The 12,751-nt window shown below is 32.6% G+C and overlaps 1 protein-coding gene and 1 long non-coding RNA gene across 2 annotated transcripts in view; one reads left to right on the forward strand and one right to left on the reverse strand.

Annotated features, from left to right (window-relative positions):
• Positions 1–12,751, reverse strand: part of LOC122272008 (uncharacterized) — a 131,924-nt gene that overhangs the window by 59,251 nt on the left and 59,922 nt on the right. The window lies entirely within an intron of this gene.
• Positions 1–12,751, forward strand: part of LOC107457235 (alkaline phosphatase) — a 75,919-nt gene that overhangs the window by 28,118 nt on the left and 35,050 nt on the right. The gene's annotated exons all lie outside the window — the stretch shown is intronic.

Below are 12,751 nucleotides of genomic sequence, written 5' to 3' on the forward strand. Positions count from 1 at the left end.
TTGAGCTCCGTCCTTTAGCTTAGCAAAGACAATTATTTTTTTAATTCCGTTCTTTAGATTAGCAAGGACAATTATTTTTTGAGTTCCGTCCTTCAGCTTAGCAAAGAAAATTATTTTTTGAGTTCCGTCCTTCAGCTTAGCAAAGACAATTATTTTTTGAGCTCCGTTCTTCAGATTAGCAAGGACAATTATTTTTTGAGTTCCGTCCTTCAGCTTAGCAAAGACAATTATTTTTTGAGCTCCGTCCTTCAATATCAAATATAATTATTTTTTTTTATCCATTTTCTTCAGATTAGCACAGAGTACTATTTTTTGAGCCACGTCCTTTAGATTCTCAAACACAATTATTTTTTGAGTTTCGTCTTTCAGATTAGCAAACAATTAATTTTTGAGTCGCACCCTTCAAATTAGCTAACACTAATAATTTTTTAAGTCGCGTCCTTCAGATCGAAGACAACTATTTTTGAGCTCTATTCTATAGATTAACAAACACAATTATTTTTTGAGCCATGCCTTCCATATTAGCAAACACAATAAATTTTTTAGCTGCGTCCCTTACATCAGCAAGGACAACTATATTTTTAGTTCAGTCTTTCAGATTAGAAACCACTTATTTTTTGTGGCACGTCCTCAGATCAGCAAGGACAATTATTTTTTGAACTCTGTTCAACAAATAGTCCTTTTTGAGCTACGTCCTTCAGATTAGACTACACTATAAAGAGGTGCACAACTTCTCGCTTAGTTTAAAGTTCCAATAAGTTTTTAAGTTATTATTTTCGCTTCTTTCGTGGTTTCTCGAATGCTTCAATCTAATGACGCAGTGAAATTATTATTTTTTTGCAACTTTTGTCTGAAGATAAAAGACCCCTTTGTTTTAAATTTCGATTTAGTTACTTGGAGTTATTAAAGTTTTAATTCTGAACGTTCGCCCCCTCTTTTTCCGAATTTTCGGGTACATTCTTTTCTGCCTCAAAAAAAGAACAAAAGTGATTTCTCCATGCAATTCAATCGGAAAGTTGTGCTTTACATGAAATTTTCAGTACGATATTACCCAAATGTCCTTACTATACTAAATAATTCGGAGATTTTCGAAATTTTCACACAAAGAAAAGGGAGTCTTCTCTTCAGTAAACCAGGTTGAAATCCGTTATTTTGGTAAATATTTGAAATGCTATCTTAACATAAGAAAATTATTTTTCAATCGGATGCGTGATCAAATTGAATGAAAAGCTACAAGAGATATCCCGTTCTTTAGATACCGATTTTTGTATTCAGCCATGAGTGAATTGGAATGATGTGACTTGGCATGAATGTCTACAGCGCCAAAGGTCAAGTTATCCTTCCTCCCCTAAATGTCACAACATATTAGTCACCTGGCTTGGACAAAGATATGTTTAAAAAGGGAAAATGTATGTCAACCATGACCAGAAGTTTCTCCTTTGCAATGCTATTTCAAATATGAAGTTTTTAAAAGCACTCACAATATGTTTCCAGACTTTCCTTTTTAAAATACATATTTACTTTAACAGGTTTTAGTAGAATAATCTGAACATTGAAATATTTTATCTTTTAATACATAATTCCACTTTTTTGATGACATATAAACAGGTTCTAGCAGAATAATCTAAACTTTGGAATAATTTAGTTTTTAATTTCTAATACATAATTCCATTTCTTTAATGACATGCTGACTTAAACAGGTTCTAGCAGAATAATCTAAACAGTGGAATATTTTTGTTTCAATTTTTAATACATAATTCCACTTTTTTAATGACATATTGACCTAAACAGGTTCTTGCAGAATAACCTGAACATATGAATTTTTTAAGAATATTTAATGCATAATTCCACTTTTTTAATGATATATTGACCTAAATAGGTTCTGGCAGAATAATCTCAACATTGTATTTTTTTTTAAAATTTTTAATGCATAATTCCACTTTTTAATGACATATTGCGCTAAACAGATTCCATCAGAATAATCTAAACAGTGGAATTTTTTAGTTTTTAATTTTTAATACATAATTCCACTTTTTTAATGACATATTGAGCTAAACAGATTCCATCAGAATAATCTAAACAGTGAAATTTTTGAGTTTTTAATTTTTAATACATAATTCAACTATCAGTTCAGAGAAAAACAAATCTTATTAATAGTATTAAAAATTTTATTAACTTTACGTCATTATACTTAAACAGATTTTATATTCTATTTTGTTTTTGATTTTAACATTTGTTATTATAACAACAATAATTATTAGATGTATAGCTCTTTTTGATTTAAAAAATAATCGAAATATATTTAATCTGCTGATTTTAAATATTTTTAATTTAATCAAAATGAAGAATATCACACTTGTTATTATTCCCTCCCCAGTTGTCACAAAAAAAAAACTGAATTTCACAAACCCACGATGACATTTTTTATAGCAGATGGTACTGATGTAGGGGAGAGTGGGGTCAATTGTAACATTTTTTGCTTAACTATTTTTAACTAACAAAGAATCCAATATATTATTAGTATTAATTGACAGACGAGTAAAGTAGACTATCCTCTACTAGAAAAAAAATAAATACCTTATTTTAAATGTTATTATATTAGTGATTAACAATTTTTGACAGTCGCGCACTTGTTACAATTGTCCCCACTTACGGGGTCAATTGTAACAGTTCATAAATTCAACTAAAACATAGTTAATTATACATATTATCATAGTTGTGATATATTTTTTTATTGATCAAAATAGTAATGATATTTTAGGAGTAAAAATAATAATGAGCAGAGACCTAAAGGGTTAAACTTTTAACTTTAAGGGGTTAAAAATTTTAATTTATGCTGTGAAAGGTGACAAATGATATAATGCACATGCAACATTATATAAATCATATAGGAAACTATTGGTGGTTCTTAAAGAGTTAAGTAATGGTTTGTAAACATAAGATTATTTATTTTCAGCTGTTACAGTTGTCCCTTTACTTATTGTTACAATCGTCCCCAAGTCGCCATTTCAGCTTCATTTGTTAAAAACAATGCTAGTTAATTAACAAAACTAATCTTCTTTTTCTTAAAATGTTAATTAAGGTGTCCACTTACATATTCGGTTAATAATTTTTATTTGTTTAAACAAAATTATTATGTTACAATATAATATTCTAACACCAAAAAAAGTACTTACGTAGCATGAAAATATCTTTTGTGATATAACTCTTTCAAAAGTACATAAAAATGGTTGCCAGCAGGGGTGTACATGTAGATTTATTAAATACACCTTGTGCGCCACGTAGGAACCGAATCTAGAACCCGACACTCGAAATATTTGCTCTGTTACAATCTTACCCTGTTACAATTGACCCCACTCTCCCCTACTCTTTCCTTTAACAAAACTTTCGGGTTATTGACTAAAAACTATTGATAATTGAACTATTGATTGATTATTATGAACCATAAATTGAAACTCACCAGTGTCGTGCTGAATAATATAGATTTATCTTAAGAGCATAAATTTCCCCTTCAATGCAGACCGTCGCCAATAGCCCATTGTGCAGCTCTAGAGCGACGTAAATAAAATATCTACCTACCTTCCCTTTTAAATATAATCTGCATACTTAAATTTGTATATATTGGAAAGGCAATATGTATTCTATCAGAAAACTGACGTTAGTTATTAGTGAAAAAACATACCCATTGCTTGTGTACCATATTTTAAATTTGATTTGCTAGTGAGCTACATTTTCTTACTAAAAATATTAGGAAGATTTCGCAAATTTACGTTTGTTTCCGTACGCAAGGATTTAAGTAATTGCGCATGCGCAATCTTAGTGATGCATCAGTTCTGATGCATGCGCATGTCCCCGTGAAACTTACGTAGCGAACTTATGTATATCAAACTTATTTAAGGGAAAATAAAAGATTTTGTAAAAATCCGTAAGTCAAAAACGCTAATGTGGTGGAATACCATTTAACTTTGACCACAAAATCAAAACAAACATTTACTATGAACGTAACGATCTATACAAAGCTGTGGCAGGCGATTCAAGATCTTTACTCTACGTAGTGTTCTATGAGCAGAAAAATTTGGCATATTTTGATGAATTCAGCGATAAAGAATGAAGCTTGGCAAAATTTGTTTTGTTTTGGGTTTGATGGCGTGCACACCTTGTTTGGATGTCATCACACTTTTTAACTGCGTTCAAAAGAAATAGAAAACAGTGCGCATGCAACGTCATTGCGAGCGTTGCTATGGCGATCGTTGCTGTTTGATAATTTTTTTAGAATTCTTTTTGTAACTTTTAATTTTGTTATGCATTAAGTGGGTGAGTTTATTTTTGAGATATGGGACCAGAGAGATTCCATAAATACTTCTTGAGTTGGGAATAAAAGAGAATTTCATCATTTGATCGATATTTTTGTTTTTATTGTTTTAATTAAGAATCAGAAATTCTAACCTACGGTTCAAACTGGATCGTTTTCAATGCTAATTCAGGCTAATATCATTAATAAAGAGGGTCCCAAACTGATTGACACAGTCCCAAATGTTAGAGTTGAAGCAAGAAATAAAAAAAAAGAACGATGCCGAGGCCTAAACTTACCGAGGCTGAAAAGGCTAAAGCCAAAGAACGTAGACGTGAATACCTTAAGCCATGGGTCGCTAAACTTTTTTGATCATCGACCCCTATGTAATTTTTCGAAATCTCCATCGACCCCCATAAAAGTAATTTTCTGTTAATTAAAATAAAACTCTATTAGATATTGTGTTTCGACATTTATATTATGATTTTAAGCATTTATTAAAGTTATAGTTCATTGTGTAACAATAGTTTTACGAAAAATATATTAATGTGGAAATTTAAATACCTTAATATTTATTAAATAATAAGTAAAGTAACTGCAGATTTATTACTTCTTAATCAATGAGATGGGTGTGCCTGGTTTTTTTTTGCAAGGTTCGCTATATTGGGTTCAAAATTGGCCAATTTTAATCTTAATTCTCCTCAAAACTCCACATTTAGTTTATTTTTGTACTTAGTTCAGATTGAATTTACGTGAAAGTTAAAGGCACAAATCAGATTAAAATAATAATATTTTCAAAAATTTTGTAATTTTCGTAAAAAAATACAAAGTGTGCTATAGTTTTGTAGCGGGCAGTACTAATCCATATTATTAATGCTTACCTTCTTTTTTTTACATGCATTGATAATTAAAATTGATATCTAAACTAAACGAATGGTTTTTATAAAACAATAACTAATTATCCAAAATTATAAAAGTTTTAATAATGACACTGCAAAGATTCAGCACTGTTCACAGTTTGCAAAGATAGCTGAAACTGCGTATGATATTTGCGTTTGTAATGTCAATGCTCGTCACATGTGACATTTGGACAAGCGCACATATGCATATGACTTATAAACAAGAAGTGCAGAGTTCGTGCCACTGCGAGCTGGTACGTAAATACTTGTTTCACCCGAATAAATATGCGTTTATTAATTTATGTTCTATAAAGAAACTGATATTAAGTCTATTATAAAAAAAATTACAAATTTTACATGCTTAATTAGGTATGTGTGATTTGCGTATTAAGAATTGTTTTTTCTTCGACTCCCAATCGACTCTTTCGATTCGGATCGACCCCCATTCGACCCCCTGGCTCAGATCGACCCCCACTTTTTTGTAAAATAGACCCCTGGGGGTCTATATAGACCACTTTGGCGACCTCTGCCTTAAGCGTTACACACAAACGGAAAAACGAAAGGATTCTGTTCATAAACGTAAAACCCGTTGATCATGAAGCTCTTCACAAAACAACGTGGATCATGAAAATGAATTGAATCGTAAACGTCGTTACAAGAAGGGTCATCTCACAGACTTGAATGATACTGACCTAGGTACAGGTGTGGAGGACCATAAACATGAAAGCAAACGGAACAGTCAAACGGATAAACGGAAATACTGGAATCCTTGACTTGAAACATTGCGGCGTTTATGAGAGAATTTTTCTTTATATGGTAGGGAAAAAATTAGACAGCAACCAATTTGTCAATAGGTAACATGCAGGGCCGGATTAACCTATAGGCACACTAGGCACGTGCCTAGGGCCTACGAAATTCAGGGGCCTACAAAAAACTTGGGAGAAAAAAATTAAAAAAAAATCAAACGTAGTGGAATCAGAAAAACAGTTTTGTTTTTCTGATTCCACTACGTTTGATTTTTTTTCCTTTTCACGATAAATTTCGCACTCAATAAATTCTTTTTATTCATAAATTGTATCATTAGGTTTTTTTTTTTTTTTTTTTTTAATTCCGTTGATCTTGCCTTGTTCCGGGTTTTAATATTTATGCTAGTGCCTTTTTTAACTATCATTTCGGTTCGATAATTTTCAAGTGTTTTGATTTAGATTAATAAGTTTTCCTTTTATTTTATTGTCCCCCCCCCCCCCCGTTTAACTAGGTATGAAATATATTGCGTTATTTAATCATTGGTTTTGTTTATATAAGCTAATTTAGGAATTGTAATTATTTTTAAAAAATAAATATGAGAATTTTGTATTTTTTAAACTTGTTTTTCTTGTCTAAACTTTTATTCTTTTAATTTAAAGTTAGGAGTACCTTTCTTTTTTCTCTTACTTTATGCATTATACTTGTCGGTATTGCAGATAAAGTTCGATAAACAAATTCGTAAATTAAAATCCATATTAATAAAAGTGTAAAAAAAAAAATATGCAAGAAAATTTCAGCATATATTTTGAAAAGAGGGGAGGAGTGGGGGAAGGAGGGGAGTGCCCAAAAACGGCTATGCCTAGGGCCTACGAAAGGTATAATCCGGCTCTGTGCCTAGGGCCTACGAAAGGTATAATCCGGCTCTGGTAACATGTAATCGCCTTTCGGCGATCAAAATTTTCAAAATTTATTTTTCATTTGTACCCTTTTGAAAAATTGGTAGCATTTTTTCTGTTCTATAATATGTAGAAAAAATATCGCTTTTACAGACTGTGTTTCTCTGCTTCTCTGATCAATAAATAAATATTCCAATAGCAGCTTCTTTACAAAAGAAGTGCTTTCCCTGACTGCGCATTGTCTATTTAGATTTTTGGTCCAAGAATGAAGAAACTTAGTTTATGCATGAGGTCCACAAATTACCATAACTTACTCTAGTTTGCTTTGAAAGGCAAGTTAGTAGTAGTAAAGTACGATTCATTTCTAAATTTCATCAATACATTTCTTCAAATCCATGTTTTCAGTTTGAAGGTTGGCTTGAACAAAATACAACATTTAACAGCTATAAATAGCGTTCTTGTAGCTTTGTCTTTGTAGCGTTAATTACGTCAATATAACGTAAAGATACGTAGCATCTAAAATTAACACGAACATGCGCAGTTACTTCAAATCTTACGTACGGGGCACGTGCGGAAGCTAACGTAAAAAGGCGAAATCTCACTGCGAAGTGAACTTTTAAACTATTTAATGTCCAAATTTTTAATACAACAGTTTTATGAAAAGTGGTCCATTTTTTTTTAAATGGTAGTAAGTTTCAACTTAATATGAATAACTTTTCTTCTGTTAGCTACCGCATTAGTTTTTATTTATTTAGTTATTAAAAAAAGAAAATATTTGTCTTATTTCAGGAACAATATATATTATTATTATATTATATTTATATACATATTATTTTTACTGTCAAATTTGGGTAATGTAAACGTTTTGTTTATCCGAAATAAAAAGCCGATCATACTGTCATGTATCTGTTACGGGTAAATGTAATTAATCTGTTAATATAATCGCCCCTTAATACGAACTTAAAAAGTCCCATAGAATGAATAATCTATTAGAATTTATGCGTACCGGTTATTATTAATAATCAACTTATCTAGTTGGGACACTCTTAATAACAACCGGTAAATGTGGTTTATTGATGAAATTTTATGAACAAGATTTCAAAAATTATCATTCAGCAACAGAATATATATGTATGGACTTATACCACAATACATAGACCTATAAAATACAAATTTATTACCACTATACACTGACATATACCCCATGGGAGAATCGCAGCGACATGGCGACATCGTCGCAGAACGTTAGAGTTCTTGCAGAAAGATTTTTCTTTCGAAAAATAAAATAAAAATTACTTTTCTTTTCTACAGAAATTTACACTATGCATTATTTGAACCATGCATTTAGATAATAACTTTTGACACTCCTAATTTACGCCGATAGTACTGTAAATTGATGCATTATTTCGATTGTATTTTCGACCGTTATTGATATTGATTTTTACGTGGTTTTTAAATATCTCGATATATTTCAAACGATATGGAAAAATTCGAATCGTGCATTTGAGTATTTACTTTTTAAGGCAATGATTCTATCTAATGTTTGGCAGCTATTGATTACTCAATAATTTTTAAATCCGATATTTTTATTTCGATACTACGATTATTTATTATGCATTTGAGGAGTCCAATTCGCGTGATTTCGTCTTCGATCTTTTATTTTTGATAACGGATTTCACGATTTTTAATTATTTTTTTATTGTGATGATTATTGACAAAATGCGGAGAAGGAAATAATTTTTGCGTTACCCTCCCCTCCTCAACAAATAACGCGAATATCAAAATATTATTACATGTTCAATTATAAAAAGAATTATATATATATATATATATATATATATATATATATATATATATATATATATATATATATATATATATATATATATATTTGTAAACACAGTGGTTTAAATTAGTAACATACATGCTTGTTATTATTAAAAGTATCTTGCAGAAAGATATTAATACTAGACAGTTTTGTCGCAGATAACTTTAAAAAAAAATTTAGCCACAGGGGACATATAAAAATTACGTTAGAGTTTGAATAAATTTTGCCCAATTAATCACACTGACCCAACTCAACTATTAATCATAACCACGCATAAATGTGCGTAATTTATTCCACAGAAAAACCGCTTTATTATTAATAACTATTACTTTAAACTATTTTGATAAAAATTACGCCTTCTCAAAAGCAGACGCAAAGTTGCCAAATTGCAACTAAATTTTTTTTCCAAAGAAATATACCGCAACGTATTAAAACTATTCGAATAGTTCATTTTCTACGAATGCCCATTTTTCTTATTTGAAGAAAGGAAATTCTTAAAAAAAAAATAGCAAATACGTGTGCATAAGGAAGAGTAGATGTACAGTGTACACAGGCTTTCCAATCCATATCGATATTCCCGATTTAATATCGAGGCAGAAACATTTCACCGAATATCGCTTAGAAAAGCCAACAACTACTTTAAAATCGCGCCGGGAGACAATTTTCCCCGGAAATGATTTTAATTTAATTCCCCCAGGTGACGCTGCCTGCTTTACAGTTATGCGCATATATTTGAATGGATTGCATAACATTTGGATTCAGCTGAGAAATATAAATTCCATATGTTGATGGGAGTGGGGGTGGGGGAAGAGATATCGATATGTTCAACCTAAGCATTATTTATTTACATTTTAAATGGAGCATGCAAGGTGGCTACCGGTTGAAATTTATTTTCTACCTTAAAAGTTCAAATACCATTAAAGCGAATCATCAAATGCCTTATGGTAAACGCACCAGGTGGTAAATAGTATGAATATGTATGTTTTTATTCGCTAGTGTAAACTTTTGTATACTTATTTTATTAAGAATATTGCATAAACTTGTATTTTAAACTTTATGTATATTTAGTATAAACTTGTATAAACACTTAAGAGGATTATATACCACTGGAAAAAATGTTCATGGCATATACTGTTACATTTTCATATAGGTATTTAAACATTTTATTTTATTTTATTTTATAACCGTCGTTGAACAGCCGACCCAATTTTTGGGTTTACGACTACTAATGTTCAACTTCGTAGCCTTGTAAATTTGAACCCAAACCAGAAGACAAGGAAACTCCTGGATCAAGTATTGGGAGAAATTTGCCTTCGTGGAGGACTTTCTTGATGGAACCAACCCGCATTTGCATTACATGGAAAGGAAGACTACGAGAACCTCCCACGGTTAGCCTGACGACAAGGGGACTCTAACCCATGATCCGTCTACCACTGAGGATATTTCACGCCAGCACTGTGATCGGTGCAAGCCGGATGCGGAGTTCGTATCCACCAGCCATCGCTGGGATCGAACCCCGGTTCACCTCATTGGAAGGCGAACGCTCTGTCTCCTGAGCCATCACAGCTCTATTTCAACATTTAGAGTTAAGTGAAAATTGAGTTCCAATAAACCTTGGTTAACCCCGTGAGGGCCGTGATCACTTTTACGTGATCAAGCAATTCACGGCCCATGGTTCCGTGATTATGTTACCGTCAATGACCGAAAACGGGAAAATGTCGACTTTCACGGGTGAATGTTAACAATCACATAGTCGCTTTGGTGAATGTCCGAAATATTTGTTATATCCAATTTGATATTAATTTATTCCTTATTTTAATATTTGCTGTAAAAGAAAAAGAGCAAAAATAACAACAAAATTAATAAATAAATAAATAGAAAAAACGAAGCTCAACTATCATCTATCTATTACACAATCAGATTGCGCATTGAAATTATACCAAAATTAATGCTTTTAGTTAAATATGCAATAAATTTGATGTCTCACAAATTATTATCAGACAAAATAAAAAACAAATTTCTAACTTAATTCAATTAAAGCAAATTAGGGAATAAAATAATCAAAAAACTGTCGGGGTCACCTTTGCTCTCCTGCTTTGATTGTCACAAATGTAATTTCCTTATTTTCATTTTAAAAAAAAGCTTTAGGTTGATTTTTTCTGACTGAATATTACACAAATACGTACAACAGAACCATTTGTATCTAAGTGCTATTTTTTTTAAATTTTATTGAACAGCCAACCCAATTTCGTGTTTACGAATAATAATGTTCAACTCAGTACTTATGAACCCAATCCAGAAGACAAGGGAACTACTGGATCAAGTATTGGGAGAAATTTTCCTCGGTGGATGTCTTCTTTGATGGAAATAACCCTCATTTGCGTCTCATGGAGATGAAAACCTCCTACGGTTTGATTCACGGAAAGGGAACTCTGACCTATGATTCGTCTACCACTGAGGATGTTTCACATCAGCACTGTGGTCAGTGCGAGCCGGGTGCGGCAACCTTGTATCGGAATTGTCTTTTTACTGTCACGAAAACGTTTTCTAAAAACCTTTTTTAAATAAAGCATAAATATTGCAGCTTAAAACCTTTCACCCTTAATGGGTTAAAAATTATCTTTAAAGCATTTTTAACATTACGAAGGTGAATTTTAGCTGAGCATACAAGGCAAAAAACCTTATAATTAGCTAGATTTAAGATTATTTTCACCTTGATTTAAGGTTTTTATATCGCTGATTGTTTTCCAAGGTTTTGGATTAAGGTAATGTGCGTAGAATAGAGCAGATTGCCACAGATCTCATTTTAAGGTTTACACGTAAACGGCATGAAAAACCTTTTTAGGTTTACATTAAGAGGTTTTTGCTAAGTGAAAATAAACCTTAATTTGCTAACTGGGTTGGTGTTCCAAAACGTCACGACCGAGTACTACTGGGGGTAATTTTCATTATTTATTCATTTATTTTTTTGAGTGCATCGTTTTGTTATACCTGAATAATCTGGAGAAGTTTATTTCGACTTCATCTCTTAAGCTCTGGTTTCTTAGAACAAGCGCCTTATCTGGGCGTCAGCGGAAAGTTAACGTAGAGCTGATTCCAACAAAATACTGGTTTGTTTGCTCAAGGCCTGGTTTCTTAGAACTAGCGCCTTATCTGGGCGTCTGCGGGACGTCAACGTCCCGCTGACTCCAACAAAATACTGGTTTGTTTGCTCAAGGCCTGGTTTCTTAGAACTAGCGCCTTATCTGGGCGTCTGCGGGACGTCAACGTCCCGCTGACTCCAACAAAATACTGGTTTGTTTGCTCAAGGCCTGGTTTCTTAGAACTAGCGCCTTATCTGGGCGTCAGCGGAAAGTTAACGTAGAGCTGACTCCAACAAAATACTGGTTTGTTTGCTCAAGGCCTGGTTTCTTAGAACTAGCGCCTTATCTGGGCGTCTGCAGGACGTCAACGTCCCGCTGACTCCAACAAAATACTGGTTTGTTTGCTCAAGGCCTGGTTTCTTAGAACTAGCGCCTTATCTGGGCGTCAGCGGAAAGTTAACGTAGAGCTGACTCCAACAAAATACTGATTTGTTTGCTCAAGGCCTGGTTTCTTAGAACTAGCGCCTTATCTGGGCGTCAGCGGAAAGTTAACGTAGAGCTGATGCCAAAAAATACTTTTTTGTTAGCTCAGCGTGAGCAGTCGGTCCAACGCAGACATTATCTCACATTGCGCGTGCGTTAATAACGTAAATAATTATTTATTTTGAATTTTTATTGATTTTGTTATTGTCGACCAGTGTTTTAGAGAACAAATAATGACTTTTTCCAAGAAAAAACACATTATAGCTGAGTTAAATGAAGAGTGCTATGTTTAATGAAGAAGCTATGTTTAATGTCAAAATCAAAATCTTGGCTGATTTCAATGTGCTGTTGGATGTTGTCCGCCATTGCTTCTGTGGTTAACGTCACGTTGAAATCCAACTGCAGTTGAGTTGGACGGCAATTGTAGTTCAAGATGAGCGTTCGATGACGTATACTATCAAACTCACAAATGGACCAATCAGAGGTTAGCGCTGATTTCCAGCTGACGGCGTCCTGTCCTAAGA

Source organism: Parasteatoda tepidariorum, chromosome 6 (assembly GCF_982258835.1).
Source record: "Parasteatoda tepidariorum strain Cologne lab strain chromosome 6, Ptep-v5.0, whole genome shotgun sequence".
Taxonomy (NCBI): domain Eukaryota; kingdom Metazoa; phylum Arthropoda; class Arachnida; order Araneae; family Theridiidae; genus Parasteatoda; species Parasteatoda tepidariorum.